Genomic DNA, 15,108 nt, shown 5'->3' with positions numbered 1-15,108 from the left:
TAATATTATATATATTTATACGCGTATTATACGTACATAGTTTTATACTTTTACTATACTTAAACTTTACCTTTACTTTACTTTTACTTTACTTTAACTTTAATAATTCACTTTAATAATTCATACTTTAATAATTCACTTTAATAATTCACACTTTAATAATTCACTTTAATAATTTATACTTTAATAATTCACACTTTAATAATTCACTTTAATAATTCATACTTTAATAATTCAAAAATCTATTATAAATAGAATTCAATATGTTTCATTATTTCATAGAAACTTGAAAATATTTTTCTATAAACTCTCTCAATCGATTTACATACATACATATATATACATATATATATATATATATATATATATATATATATATATATATATATATATATATATATATATATATATATATATATATATATATATACTCCGTAATATTTCAAGATATTATTAGTATACATAAAATATTACGACAGAGTGCTGTCCGAGTGATTTCAAAATTGTGTTTTCGAGTAGGATAGGATTAAGGAAATTATGGGTTATAGCTATGGAGGTGATTGAGTATGGTTCATGGGTATGCTCGTGAGGTCAACATAGTGTTTATCATTTCCGTTACGTCTACGTACCTTTCCTGCAATATTGAATCTCAATATTGATACGTGAGTACTCATAATTTAACTTTTACATACTAATAGTGTATCCCTGACTAGTGCTCGAGTATTTAGGATTATGCATGCTTGTACTTTTGATATTGCCCTTAGACAGGTTAGCTTGAATCTTGAATTAGTTACACTTGCGGTTGAGATAAGGTATAAGATATGCATGTCCTTGGAAAGCTAGCGAAAAATTAAGAACTTTTCCTTTAGATATCGAATGGTTTCGATGAATGGATTAGAAGTTATAATCAATTGAATTTTCGATATTTTTATTAAAAATGATTATTATTATCGTCGTTTTTATCGTCGTTCTAGTTTTATCTTATTATTATCATTATTATTATCTTTATCAATAAAAGGGATTTATCATTAAAAATTGTTATTTTTTTTATTATTACTATCGTTATTATCGTTAAAGTTATAATTAGTATTATTATTATTATCCAATTATTATTATTATTAGTATTATTATTATTATTATCATTATTAATATATATATCATTATTTAAAAATGGTTATTGTTATTGTTATTATTATTATTACTATATTATCATTAAGATAATTATTAGTATTATCGTTAATAATGTTATAGTAACTATCATTATTAATATTAGTGTAATTAAAACAAATATTTGTAACACCTAATTATTTTGATTACTATTATTATCATTATTATGAACACGATATAAAAGACGATTAAAAGCTATTAAACGAAACGATTAGGAAATAATGAGTAAGAGTATCATGATGAAATTAAAATATTATAAGATATTGATTTAGATAAAATTATCGTTCTTATTATTTTTATCATTACTATTATTATTAAAAGTATCATTAGTATTAAAACTATCATTTTAACAAAAATTATCATTTTAATAGAAATGTCATTGTTACTATAAAATATCATTATTATTATTATTTTAAATAGAATTATTATTTTAAAGATAATAATAAAAATTATCGTAAATATTAAAGTTATCATAATTAGAATTATCGTTTTATCATAATGTCATTTTAGTAATTATAAATATTGATATTTTTATAATAATAATTATTATTACAAAATAATACAACTTTTACTTACTATCATTATAGATATTATTTTATCAAATAAATATGTGATACAAACATATTTTACTACGTGTAATAACTTACTTTATTAATACCTATCATATTATCTTTATGATATTAAATGAACCCTATAAATTTTATTACTTAATATATATAAAAGTATATTTTATTATATAAATTTAATATAAAATTTTATTTATTAATAAATAAATTATATTATTTACTCTAATAAATCTTTTAAAAATATTTAAAAATTTAAAACGACGATATTTAAACTATATATTAATCATGTATAGATTTTTAGAAATTATTTTGAGTCAAATTTACTTTTGTTGACTTTTGTTGACTTTTGCATATTAGTCTCGAGCATTAGGATTGTGGTACACTATGACTTGACCTAATTTGTTAGACAAATATTGACCAACACATAAATATATATAATTAATTTAGGTTCGTGAATCCGAGGCCAACCTTGCACTTGTTCAATGACGTTATATGTATTTTTACTACGAAATACAGTATGGTGAGTTTCATTTGCCTTTTTACCCTTTATATTTTTGGGACTGAGAATACATGCGCTTTTATAAATGTTTGACGAAATAGACACAAGTAATTGAAACTACATTCTATGGTTGAATTATCGAAATCAAATATGCCCCTTTTTATTAAAGTCTGGTAATCTAAGAATTAGGAAACAGACACCCTAATTGACGCGAATCCTAAAGATAGATCTATTGGGCCTAATAAACCCCATCCAAAGTACCGGATGCTTTAGTACTTCGAAATTTATATCATGCCCGAAGGAGGATCCTGGAATGATAGGGGATATTCTTATATGTATCTAGTTAATGTCGGTTACCAGGTGTTCACCATATGAATGATTATTTTTGTCTCTATGCATGGGATGTATATTTATGAGAACTGGAAATGAAATTCTTTTGGTCTATTAAAATGATGGAAATAAATGATTATAATAAACTAATGAACTCACCAACCTTTTGGTTGACACTTTAAAGCATGTTTATTCTCAGGTGTTAAAGAAATCTTCCGCTGTGCATTTGCTCATTTTAAAGATATTACTTGGAGTCTTTCATAGCATATTTCGAAGAACGTTGCATTCGAGTCATTGAGTTCATTAAAGATTATTATTAAATCAATTTATAGTTGGATAGTGGATATTATGAAATGATATGCATACCTGTCAATTTTTGATGTAAAGAAAGTTTGTCTTTTAAAAACGAATGTAATGTTTGTAAAATGTATCATATAGAGGTCAAATACCTCGCAATGTAATCAACTATTGTGAATCGTTTATAATGTATATGAACGGGTCCTTTCAACATAGGCGTAACCTTGAGCATTTAATGTTTTTTCTTCGAAACATATGAACGGTCCATCTCTGCATAAAGTAACAAATTCAGTATTGGAATATGTCTGGTTCGTCGAGCATTTTCCTTCATGTGACCATTTTCCGCATTTGTGACATCTTTCAAGGTGTCGTGCTCTTCTTTTCGCTGCGGATTTTAATTTTTCTTTACCAAACTGTAACTTATTATTTTCGTTTCTGGATTCTTTTCTTACTCCGTCCAATTTACCTCTGATTAATGATACTATTTCACTTGGAAGGGTGTCATTATTACGTTTAGTGATTAAAGCGTGTAGCATTAGACCATGGTTTAGTTCACAGGAAGTCTTCATCTCGTAAAACCTAAAAAATAAAAATTCAGAATGGGGGGAGAAGACTAGTTCTTTAGGGTCTGCTAGGGAAAGACCATTCGGGTTCCATTCTCGGAAACTACATGAAAACAGAACATCTAACTCTAACAAAAATACATATTATCCTTTAAAGACTTGATTCTCCCCACACTTAGTTAGCTGTGGTGTCGAAATTGTGATTAACTTCGTTGTCAACTTCCATTGGACTATCTATGTAATGTTTAACTCTGTGACCATTAACCTTAAATTCAATTCCATTTGAATATATTAATTCTACTGTTCCGTACGGGAAAACTCTTTTGACTATGAATGGTCCAGACCATCTTGATTTCAATTTTCCAGGAAATAGCTTGAATCGTGAATTGAAAAGAAGAACTCTGTCTCCTTCCTTAAATTCTTTTGAACTTCTGATTCTTTTATCATGCCATTTCTTCGTTCTTTCCTTATAGATTAACGAATTTTCGTATGCTTCACGTCTTAATTCTTCTAATTCGTTTAGTTGACTTAATCGTAAACGTCCAGCTTCATGTAAATCAAGATTACATGTCTTCAAAGCCCAAAATGCTTTGTGTTCAATTTCTACTGGAAGATGACATGCTTTTCCGTAAACGAGTCTAAAAGGTGTGGTACCAATTGGAGTTTTGTAGGCTGTTCTAAAAGCCCAGAGTGCATCCTCCAATTTAATGGACCATTCCTTCGAATTTGATCCTACGGTTTTTTCTAGAATACGTTTTAAAGCTCGGTTGGTATTTTTAACTTGTCCACTTGTTTGTGGATGATAAGCGGTGGAGATTTTATGAGTTACTCCATATCTTTTAAGAACTTTCTCAAGTTGATTATTACAAAAATGAGTACCCCGATCACTTATAAAAGCTTTCGGTGTTCCAAACCTTGCAAAAAGACGTTTTAAAAAATTGACTACAACTCGTGCATCGTTAGTTGGGAGAGCTTGTGCTTCCGCCCATTTAGATACATAATCAATGGCCACGAGAATGTAGAGATTATTATGAGATTTTGGAAATGGACCCATAAAGTCAATACCCCAAATATCAAAGACTTCACATACTTGAATGACATTTTATGGCATTTCATCACGTTGACTTATTTTTCCGGCCCTTGGACAACCATCACAGGATTTGCAAAGAAGGTGTGCATCTTTAAAAATTGTAGGCCAATAGAATCCAGCATCGTAAACTTTTCTTGCTGTGAGTTGGGGCCCATAATGCCCTCTTGTTGGTCCTGTGTGACAATGGTTTAATATTTTACTAGCTTCATATCCGAATACACATCGGCGTATTACTCCATCGGGACAACTTTTAAACAAATGTGGATCTTCCCAGAAATAGTGTTTTATATTACTAAAGAATTTCTTTCGTTTTTGGTACGACAACCCCTTTTCAAGGAATCCACATACTAAGTAGTTTGCATAGTCTGCAAACCATGGAATTTCATTATAATCTATCTTCAATAGATATTCATCAGGAAAGTTGTCTTGTATGGCCGATTCATTTAGAACTTCTAATTCGGGATTTTCAAGACGAGAAAGATGATCAGCGACGAGATTTTCTGCTCCCTTTTTGTCTCGGATTTCAATATCGAACTCTTATAAGAGTAAGATCCAACGGATTAATCGTGGTTTGGCATCTTGTTTCGAAAATAGGTATCTAAGAGCAGAATGGTCGGTATAGACCACCGTTTTAGCTAGAACGAGATATGATCGAAATTTGTCAAAAGCAAAGACAATAGCAAGGAGTTCTTTTTTCAGTAGTTGTATAATTCGTTTGTGCTCCTTGTAACGTCTTACTAGCATAATAAATAGGTTGAAATCGTTTTTCAATCCTATGTCCTAAAACGGCTCCCATTGCAAAATCACTTGCATCGCACATAAGTTCAAATGGTAGATTCCAATTTGGAGTTATCATGATCGGCGCATTAGTGAGTTTTTCTTTAAGAATATTAAAAAATTTGATGCATTCATCTGAAAAGATGAATGGAGCATCCTTTTCTAGGAGTTTATTCACAGGAGTGGCAATTTTAGAAAAATCTTTTATGAAACGTCGGTAAAAACCGGCATGCCCTAGAAAACTCCTAACTCCTCTAACATTGGTGGGATGCGGAAGTTTATCAATTACATCTACTTTAGCTCTATCCACTTCAATTCCTTCCTTTGAGATTTTATGTCCAAGAACGATGCCTTCTTTAACCATGAAATGGCATTTCTCCCAATTAAGTACTAGATTTGATTGTTCGCATCTAATAAGCATTCATTCAAGATTAACTAGACATGTTTCAAAAGTATCACCGAAGACTGAAAAGTCATCCATGAAAACTTCCATGCATTCTTCTATCATGTCGTGAAAAATCGCCATCATGCACCTTTGAAAGGTTGCAGGGGCATTGCAAAGTCCAAATGGCATGCGTTTGTAAGCAAAAGTACCATAAGGGCACGTGAATGTGGTTTTCTCTTGGTCCTCGGGTGCTATTGGTATTTGAAAATATCCGGAAAAACCATCAAGAAAACAATAGTAACTATTTCCGGCTAATCTTTCCAACATTTGATCAATGAAAGGTAAGGGAAAGTGATCTTTTCTGGTGGCGTCATTTAATTTTCTATAATCAATACAAACACGCCATCCTGTTACAGTCCTAGTAGGAATAAGCTCATTTTTCTCATTTGTGATGACAGTCATGCCACCCTTCTTAGGTACGCATTGAACTGGGCTTACCCGTGGACTATCAGAGATTGGATAAATTAAATCTGCATCAAGCAGTTTAATAATTTCTTTCTTAACAACATCTTGCATATTAGGATTTAGTCTTCGTTGGCGTTGCACATACATTTTATGACCTTCTTCCATAAGGATTTTATGTGTGCAATACGAAGGAATTATTCCTTTAATATCATGAATTTTCCATGCAATAGCTGGTTTATGAGCTTTTAACACAGAAATGAGTTGAGATTTTTCATTTTCAGTAAGAGAAGACGATATTATTACAGGTAATTCAGATTCACCATGTAAATAAGCATATTCCAAATGGTTTGGAAGTGGCTTTAACTCTAATGTCGGTAGTTCTTCTATCGATGATTTATATCGATATCTGTCTTCCTCTTTTAGCATTTGAATTTCTTCTGTTATTGGTTCATATCCATTAGCCATAAGTGTAGCTAATATTTCAGTTTCATCAATTGGTTCAGTACTTTCTCCTAAAGAACATTCTCCTGTTCCTTGTAATTCTGGAAATTCTTCTAACAATTCTGCATGTGATTCTATAGTTTGAATATAATAACATGTATCATCTGCAGATTACGGTTGTTGCATTGCTCTATCAACTGAAAAGGTAACACTCTCGTCCTCTATACTTAGGGTCAGTTTCTTACCAAACACGTCTATTATTGCTTTGGCCGTATTTAAGAATGGTCTTCCTAATATGAGAGGTACTCGAGAATCTTCTTCCATGTCCAGAATAACAAAATCTACTGGAAATACTAAAGTACCAACTTTAACTAGCATGTTTTCCATTATCCCTCTAGGATATTTTACTGATCGATCGGCTAGTTGTATGCTTATTTGTGTTGGTTTCAATTCTCCAAAGTCTAGTTTAACGTATAGTGAATACGGCATTAAATTTATACTAGCACCTAAGTCTGCCAATGCTTCTATTGAACTAAGACTACCTAGAAAACATGGAATTGTGAAACTTCCTGGATCAGATAGTTTTTCTGGTATCTTATTCAACAGTACTGCAGAACAATTAGCATTCATAGTAATAGCCGAGAGTTCTTACATTTTCTTTCTATTTGTGATTAGATCTTTCAGAAATTTAGCATATCTAGGCATTCTTGAAATCACATCAATGAAAGGAAGATTGACATTTATCTGTTTAAACATATCCAAGAATTTGGATTGCTCAGCTTCAAGTCTCTCTTTTCTCATTTTACTCGGGTAAGGAAGTGGTGGTTGGTATGGTTTAACATAAGGTTTAGCCTTAACTGTGTTATCTTCATTAATCTTTTCAACTACCGGTTCTTTTTCCTTATCTTGATCAGATTGTGGTTCTTGTGGAGTAGGAATAGCTTCATCAGAAATTACAGGTATTTCAGGTGGTTTAAGTGTAATACCACTTCTTGTGGTAATGGCTTTAGCTGTTTCATTCCGAGGGTTAGCATTTGTATCACTAGGTAGACTTCCTGGTTTTCTTTCACCTATTAACCTTGCTAGGTTACTTACTTCTTATTCCCGATTTTGAATAGAAGCTTGTTGATTTCTAAATGCTTGAGCATTTTGTTCATTGGTTTGTTTCTGAGATGTGAAAAACTGCGTTTGAGAATCAACTAGCTTCGACATCATGTCTTCTAAATTTGGCTTTTTATCATCGGTTTGTGGTGGTTTGTTTTGAAAAATAGGTCTTTGCTGGTTGTAAGTATTGTTAGATACTTGTTGATTGCTAGGACCTTGTTGGTTGTTGTATGGAACAAATCGGTTATAGTTCTGGTTTTAATTGTAGATCGGTCTTGGCGGTTGATAATTATTCTGATAATTATTTCCAGGCCTTTGGTTTATGTGTGGCGGTTGATAATTATTCTGATAATTATTTCCAGGCCTTTGGTTTATGTATGAAACATTCTCCCTTTGTTCCATTGTTAATTCAATACTGAGACAATCTTTTGTCAAATGTGGTCCTCCACACTGCTCACAACTAATTCGTATTGAGTGGATATCTTTAGTCATCTTTTCCATTCATCTCTCGACAACATCTATCTTTGCGGAAATGGAATCTAAATCATGGCTAGAATCGGCTCTAGCTGCTTTAGACGATCTAACGATATCTTTTTCTTGGTGCCACTCATGTGAGTGGGAAGCAGTGTTATCAATAATTTTGTAAGCGTCAGTTGCGGTTTTCTTCATAATTGAACCACCAGCTGCTATATCGATGTCTTTTCTTGTAGTGATGTCGCATCCTTGGTAGAATATTTGTACTATTTGACAGGTGTCTAAAGCATGTTGCGGACATCCTCTTAATAACTTTCCAAATCTTGTCCACGCCTCATAAAGAGTTTCATTTGGCTTTTGTGTGAATGTAACAATTTCCCCTTGAAGTCTCACGGCTTTAGATGTCGGAAAGAATTGTTTAAGAAATTTTTCAACTAAAACGTCCCATGTATCAATCGCCCCTTCAGGTAATGATTCTAACCAATCTTTGGCTTCTCCCTTTAAAGTCCAGGGAAATAACATGAGATATATCTGTTCATCCTCAACTTCTCGAATTTTAAATAGTGTGCAGATCCTATTAAAGGTACGAAGATGTTCATTTGGATCTTCCTTCGGCGCACCACTAAATTGGCATTGATTAGTTACCATATGTAGGATTTGTCCCTTGATTTCATAATCTGGCACATTAATGTCAGGTTGAGTAATTGCGTGACCTTGGCCAGTGTGTTTAGCTCGCATTCGGTCTTCCATACTTAGAGGTTCCAGATTCTCCATAATTGAATTTGTGGAATCTGAATCACTATAGGATTCTGATTTAATGGTTGGTTCCTCAACAATCTCTGTTTGAATGATTGGTGGTTCCGGAGGAAAGATTAATGGTTCAGGATCTATGAATTGTCCCTGAATATTCTCCGAATTCTCAATTGTGAGGTCGGGTTCAAAGAATGGATTATCAGAAACTTGAATTGGAGTACTTGGTTGACGGGATGACGATTCTAAAGAAAAATCAACGGCGACAATATTTGCTAGATGTCTTTATCTGGTTACAGGTGGTGAACGTACAAAAGGTGGTGAACGTTTTGCTCGGTGCATTCACTGAATATCCTATTAGTTATAAAAATAAAAAATTATATAAGTTATCAAATTAATAGACTTTTCTAATTTTGCCCACGTTTCGAATAGCCAAAAGATGCAGCAGAGGGGCAGGATTCGTTTGGTCTCAATATAATTGAGTACTGTTTGTCTCCAATAACCCAGTCCACGTACAAATCCAACTATTACTACGAACCAGAAAATTTTGATGTCTATCAATTTAACCACTTAAAAATAATTTTTCGTTAAATTTTAAAGAAATTTAGAAAAAAATAGAAAATAAATCTAAGTCCTAAAAACTAGATCGGCGAGAAATAAGAAAGAAAAAGAGCGCGTCGAAAAACGTCGAAAAATAAAAGGCGTCGAAAAATAAAAATTAAGAAAGTAGCGCGTCGAAACTTAAAAAGTCTAAAAACTAAGAATTAAAAGTTGCGTCTAAAAAATATTAAAACTTAAAAAGAATACTATATCCCAAATGGCAATAACTTAAAAAGGTACTAAAATATATAAAACGGCGTCGCAAAATTCTAAAGCACTTAAATCTTAGTCTAAAGAAAAAGCACTTAAGGGATTTTAAGGCAAATCTTAAAAATCTAGAAATAAAATTAACTATGGCAAAAACTATATCTTAAAACTAAATACGAGCGATTACGCTAAAACGAATAAGAAGATACAAAAATATAAAACAATTAATTTTATAATTTATTAAAACTAAATAAACTAAATAAAAAAAATTAATTAAAAACTAAACTAAATTAATTAAATAAACAACCCTAATTAGGGTTATAATAATAATAATTATAATATACTCCGTAATTAATGCTATTTAGGGTTTACTGTGGCGTGTCAGACAGCTTCATGCGATCGCATGAAGTTTTGCCTTCGGGCTCATGCGATCGCATGAGCTATGGTTTTGGGCCACGGTTTGGGCTGCTACAGTACCAGGCCGAAGGATTTTTTTTTTCTGTTTTTCTGTTTTATATTAATACAAAATATTTAAATAAAATTTATATTTTTACAAACTAAAAATAAAAATAAAGAAACTTTATAAAACTTAAATATTTAACAAACTCTTTAAAAATATATAATTTTTGTTTTTCTTTTTATATTTTCGTATATTTAAAACGTATTTTTACAAAATAAAAACTTAATAAAACTTTTAATAATTTTTTTATTTTTTTATATATATATAGCGTTGCGCTTCCGGCGTTTAAGCAAGAATGTCCCCGGCAGCGGCGCCAAAAATACTTGATGTGCGTAGAGGTGTAAATAAAATAGTTATAATTTTTACAAGAAAATACTATTAAATATGATACAATTTTATACAAGATATTTATTTATTTATAGAATGGATATACCTAAACCTTGCTACAACACTTATAGGCAGTGTACCTAATCGTATAGTAGTGTAGTTTTAGTAAGTCCGGTTCGTTCCACAGGGAAAATTAAACAAGCTTAACACTTTATTAGTTTTAATCTTATAAAAATACAAATATATATATAAGTAATATTATTATTATAAAAAGGGAGTTTTTACCGTTTAATGACCGGTTTGTCGATTTTAAAACTTTAGTCGCAGTTAAAACCTAATGTAAAATATATAAATATAACTTAATTTTAAGCGTAAAGTAAATAACGATAATGAAATTGCGATAAAATAAAATTGCGATAATTAAAGAGTACGATAATTAAAAGTGCAATTAAATACAATGACAATAAATAAAAGTGCGATAATTAAAAGTGCAATTAAATATGAAATAAAAGAATTATGCTTATTTAAACTTCCGTAATCATGATGTTCGACGTGTTGATTTTTAGTTTATTCCCATGGGTTAATTGTCCTTTTTCCTGGATTATTTAATATGTCCGTCTGGTTTTTGTCCATAACAGTCCATCAGTCATAAATATAAAGTGCGAGTGTCCTCGTCAAATTATCCTTATATCCGAAGTCAAATATTCCAACTAATTGGGGACTTAAACTGTAACAAGGTCTTAATACTTTGTTTAATAATTACACCAGGATATCGACTACGTGTAACCCAAGGTTTTAATACTTTGTTAACAATTACGCCAAGTGTCCTTGTACATAATTTCACCCCTGTTTTAATAAATCTATTAACTATTAATCCATTCCCGTGTCCGGTTAAATGAACGATTATTCGTACATATAAATATCCCGCCCATCGTGTCCGATCGAGTGTATATGGTTATTTATAGGTACGTTCAATTGTAAATCTTTATATTAAAATTAACAAACTATCATTTAGTTAAACAAATATAAAGCCCATTAATAGCCCATAGTCTAATTTCCACAAGTGTCGTTCTTTTGTCCAAACCCCAAATATGGTACAAAGCCCAATTACCCAATTTTAAATATTTTAGCCCAACATCATGATTACTTCGTCTTAAATAAGCATAATAATAACTTAGCTACGAGACATTAATTTAAAAATAACAATAAACATAACTTACAGTGATTAAAAATAGCGTAGCGTTACACGGACAGAATTTCGACTTACACCCTTACAACATTCGATAACATACCCTTATTATTGGAATTTAAAATTAAAATTAAAATTAAAATTAAAATATAATATATATATATATATATTTACGTATATAGATAGAGAGATGGATGGATATCTATATTTATTTCGTTCGACAAACTGCCTTTTTATAGCAATGTGGCCTGGATTTCAGGGCCATACGATCGCATGGCTTTTGTGCCTCTCGGCCATGCGATCGCATGGTGGTAGGTAACAGCTCACAATTCTTTGTTTTCTTGTTTGTCGACGTTTTAATAAATAAATATAATATATAAATAATTATAAGAATTATTTAAATATTATATTATATTTATGTGCATAGTTGACTTGTAATTTTTAGTCCGTTGCGTCGAGCATTGAGAGTTGACTCTGGTCCCGGTTCCGGATTTTCGAACGTCCTTGCGTACAATTTAATATCTTGTACTTTGCGTTTCGCGTCTTGTACTTTTGTAATTTTAAGACATTTCTTATCAATAATTGGAACCACTTTGATTGTACTTTGTACTTTTGAGCTTTTTTGGTCGTTTGCGTCTTCAATTTGTCGAATCTGTCTTTTGTCTTCACCTTTTATTATTTAAACGAATATCACTTGTAAATAGAACAATTGAAACTAAAAGCTTGTCTTTCTTGAGGGATAATGCTATGAAATATATGTTCGTTTTTAGCATTATCAGTTGGTCAATCCTTAAGATGCTAGCATACAAATCTATCAGACTTCCTAGTTCAGTATTATAACAGTAATCGTACTAAATTAACATAATTACGCTAACTCAAACTTCTATCATGGCAACAGACAGATTAATTAAGCTATCATGGCAATATCGGAACGCATTATTAAACATAAAAAGTAAGAACACATGTTTAATACAAAAGACAAGCGTTTCGGATAAAAACCTGAAAAGGCCAGAAAAATCTGCCCGAGATTGCAAGGACTCGCCGGGATATCCTCCGGAAAATAAAAGCTAAGCTAACTACTACTAAAAACTAACTAAAAGATTGAAAATATGAAATGAATTGCAAATTGAGTGTGTGTTGGAATGGACGGAGAGAGCCCTTTAAATAGACCTCATTTTTGCCTACAAACGGCTGGCAAGCCGTATGGCAGGCCATATTTGGCAAGCCGTTTGCAAGTCAAGCCGTTTCTTGGGGCCGTTTGCTGGACCGTTTGGCAGGCCGTTTGCCATACTGGCAAGCCGTTTAGCAAGCCGTATGGCAGGCCGTTATTGGTGCCTGGTCAGTCTTGATTCACTGGATCGTAACTTGATTTCTTGTCTTTCACCGTTTTCGCTCTAGAATCTTCGTTTTAGCTCCGTTTTACTTGATTCTTTTTGCATCACCTTCGTAATTACTTAATCTACAAAATCAACCGAAAACGCAATAATTTTGCCGACAAAGTTTTAATCTTTATTGTTTTAGGGCTTAATAATGGGGATAAAAATGTGACTTTTTGCTCGATATCAAATACCCCACACTTGGCTTTGCTTGTCCTCAAGCAAAAAGCGGGAATATAAGGATCTTTCTAATAGATTCTCCCTTGCCCCACCCGTAGATCTTTTTATTATGCCTTCATCAGAAGTCGGCACATCTTTTGAAAGTATTAGAAAGAGTTTTGAGCTTCGATGATTTAGTCACTAGATTTCAATTGCGTCCATAGTGGAAAAGGCGTACTTTCCAACTCTCAGATGTAGAGTATACATGATCAGGCTCCTCACTAGCGGATCACTCATATCACTCAAGTGTTTAGGGTATCCTATTCTAATTGTATTGTCGCTCAGAAGCCAGTCGTGTAACAGTTCTCATCATAGGCTTGGTAAAGCATCGATATCTCCATCGGTTAAGTAAGGATGGCACTGATCTTCTTCCTAAGCATTCTTTCAAGAGGAAGACGGGTTATAGGGTTTGTTTGGAAATTTATGGTTCGGTGAAAGGTATCCAGATCTTTTGATTTTTTTGAGAGAATTAATAGACTTTGATTCTTCAGAGTATCCATTTTGGATAGAGAACGGCTTAGAATTCCGTAAAAGTTTTCTTCGGAAGAGGCGAATTTTGCTAAGACTTTGTCTAGAATTTTCTTTTGCTCTTCCAACTTTCTTCTTCAGGGCATCTTCTCGGGTTTCTTTTTGCCTTTATTAAAGACTTTGCTCTTTCAAAATCATTTTTTTTCGGCGTACCCTTTCTTCATAACTTTTGTCTTTCGTTCCTAGTGCCCAGAGAGGAAGTGATAATCCACTGAAAATAGGTCTTTGACCTATCAAAAACAATCAGGGGTTCGGAATCTTTCAACTAGTGCTTTTGAAGCGAAATTTGATCGATCTATCTCTTTATTAATCTCTGGATCTTTTGATGAATGGAAAGGGAAATGAATGTTGTATTTTGGGAGTGAATTTGGGGTGAATATTTCTGATTCATCAACTCTTTATGTGAGTTGGTCGGTTTAAATTGCGTGGAGTGGAAACGGAAACGGATGGCTTTTTGTCTTCTCTATTCAGAATGATTTCGGAAGGAGTATCGCACCTGCAGCACGTATGGCGCTCACTAACCATTGGTCTTGAAACGTATGTCTGAACCAAGTTCTAACTTGAACCGTACACCGGCACTCTCATCAATTGAAATAACAAAGTACTGTAGATTTGATGGGTCATACAGATACTTTGGGTCCAAGATTCCTTACCTTTTGGGAGTAGGGGTCGTGTTTGATCATGCGTAGCCTTTTACATATTTTCTTAAAAGAAATCTTTTGACACAAAACATAAGTTTCAGCTTAATCATTCTGTTCTAATAAATGTTCCGAAAACCGATTTCTAGCAATTTTATTAGATCTTTTGGGCAAAATCAAGGTAAGAATTTTTCAAAATTACCCAATATCCATTGCTTAATCACCTTTGGACAAAAGAATTTTTCAAAGCTTGGTGTTTTATGGTTACTTGACTATTAAAACTTCGACCTTTAAAAACCTTACCCATTACCCCACACTTAGAAGAACATTATCCCTAATGTTCTCTAGAAAGAATATCTTGATACTATATAAATTAAGGACATTGACTTCTAAAATTCTAAGTTAGTTGCGGGAGTTACCCCACACTTAGAGATTTTAGTGCATTATAATCGAATTTGAGGAAGGATTACTTCCCTATGGTCGTGTTACTTTCCTAGTGATGAGCCTTCCTACGGTCAATCTCCTAGGGACCAGTCTCTTTTGATAATATTTCTGCATGAAGAACAAAAAGGAGAAAGGCAGCATTTTCACTATATATAACTTTTTAGTACAATGCTTCAAAAAGATAAAACTAAAAGATAAAATAAAGATAAAGT

The sequence above is a fragment of the Rutidosis leptorrhynchoides genome, chromosome 1 (genome assembly GCF_046630445.1).
Source record: "Rutidosis leptorrhynchoides isolate AG116_Rl617_1_P2 chromosome 1, CSIRO_AGI_Rlap_v1, whole genome shotgun sequence".
Classification (NCBI taxonomy): domain Eukaryota; kingdom Viridiplantae; phylum Streptophyta; class Magnoliopsida; order Asterales; family Asteraceae; genus Rutidosis; species Rutidosis leptorrhynchoides.
Note: the sequence above shows the minus strand (reverse complement) of the source record.